This window comes from Tachysurus fulvidraco, chromosome 8, assembly GCF_022655615.1.
Source record: "Tachysurus fulvidraco isolate hzauxx_2018 chromosome 8, HZAU_PFXX_2.0, whole genome shotgun sequence".
Classification (NCBI taxonomy): Eukaryota; Metazoa; Chordata; class Actinopteri; order Siluriformes; family Bagridae; genus Tachysurus; species Tachysurus fulvidraco.
The window spans coordinates 20092072-20094337 of NC_062525.1; positions in this window are offsets into that span (position 1 = coordinate 20092072).

Here is a 2266-nt window from a genome sequence, read left to right on the forward strand (position 1 = left end):
TTACATATGTTGTAGCTTCTCACCTTCAGCAGTCTCCAGTCGAACTCCATGACTGGACCAGATGGTCAGCAGCACAACGGAGCACAACAAGATCCTCATGGCTCCCTCCTTCAACTCCTACCTAAAATTGATGTAACAGAATAATATTGTAATAAATGAACATTTTAAAGGCGTAGAGATTATAAAAAAACGAAGACCTGAATCTATCGAAAAGCATTAACACTAAAAACCCCTGGCTTATTATCCAGTTATTAATCTTAAATTAAAGGAAGGATCTTAGTCTAAGGGGGTTAATTGTAGCAGTCAGGCAAGAAAGAAATGGAAAATTAAAGTTGATTACATGCAAAAAAAATACAGCCGCATTTAAGGACATTAATGCTAATGCTAATGTTTTCTACTTTTTTCTATTAAGCAGAAGCTTTGAGGTTAGATTAATGAAGGTGGCTTTAAGGTTATACAGGCCCTTAGAAATGTGTAAACTGGCCTAATTGCCCATAACAGTTCCTATAAAGCTTTGTAACCCATGTGCTTTGAGGACTGTCATTACAATGCCCATCTGTGTCTCTCTCAGTGTGACTGTCTCAGTATGAACTGACAAACACACCAGGAATATCATTTTAATGAAACAATTGTTTAAAACCTCACGTGACCCTCCTAATTTAATTAATCTAACATCAAACAGGCAACAGTATGGTGCAAAAAGACGGACTTCCACTGCTTCTGTTTTCATAGCTATATTATTTCAATACATGTTGCATTTCTGAACCACACATACATTTGCATTACATATGTCCACATACAATATGTCCCTCCGTTGAAACTAATTATAAACAGGTAAAGATACATGGTATAGATTTGTACACAGTTGATACTGTACATATGCTTGGTATTACACTCTTGATAAAATACACCTGTTCACACATATGTCGATGAAAGACTCCGTCTGACTAAAAAAATCTGCAGCTTCTGTCAAGGTCTGGATGTACATCCCCTAGTGCATTTCTTATATCCAAAGTGACCCAGAATGACATGTCTCATGTCTCAACACACCCCTGTCAGTATGAAGGATTGCCAAGGAACAAGACTTCATTGCTGGCCTGTATATTACACCCTGGATGTCACAAAAAGGTAATCTGCATCCTCCTGACTGAATCTATAAAGCCTTGGGGAAATCACATAAGACTACTGACTTAATGGAATGGCAGAAAAAAATTTATTTCGTCATGAATGTTTTGGCCTAGGCACAAAGTGTCAGAAACTCAACAGTGCTCATCTACCTAAGAATGGCACTTTGAAGCATGGTGTTGGCAGCATGATGTCGATAGTTACCTTATGGCTCTTAGTCGCTTCTCTGACTATGCTCTTCATGTCATGATTGTGCCATAATTGTTTCTTAATTTATTTTTAATTTATAGATTAAAAGTTAAGCACGTTCGCCTCACAAGCTCCCCGTGACCCGAGAAGTTTGGGTAAGCGGTAGAAAATGAGTGAGTGAGTGAGTGAGTGAGATTAAAAGTTAATAGATTCATAATATATACTGTAGCTGTAGAAAAACTTCATTGCTATCCTGTAACTGGCAGATTGTATGGCACACAGTCAGGGGAAACCGCAAACCTCTACTGACTTAATGTCAGTCACAAAACACTACAAACAGTGGAAATCTAATTGTGCATCATCTTGAAAACCCCATCTCTATAATGAAGCCTGTTGGTAGAAGTATCATGTTGAATATTACCTTTGGCTATTTCTCTGACTAATCGTCTTCTTATCTGGTCACTCACCTCTGGCAGAATCCCGATTGTGCCATATTTGTTTCATGAATTAATAATGGATTTCATGATGCTGACACATCTGATTTGATGTCTTAACATACACCTGTCAGTATGAAAAATGACCACAGAACAACACTATATTACTATTCTGTATGTTTCAGCCTGGATGCCATACACACAGTAGGTAGGCCTACGGGAAATTCGATACTGCTTAATGAAATGGCAGAAAAAAAAACCTAAAAAAAAAAAAACAAACAGTTCACCCGTACCTAGAAAATTATTTCCCAACTCAAGGTGTTGAACACCTCACTTTCAGATGTCCTGTCCCAAAACACTGTCAGCATTGGTCTTTGTAAACAAGACAACATCCATTAGGAGCAGGAAGCAGCTATATCGTAGACGCTCAGTGTGTCAGAACCATCTCTTCATTTTAGTTTGATACTATGCGGATACAATAGATGCTCGCGACTACTTTGTTCTCATCTAATTTGTTT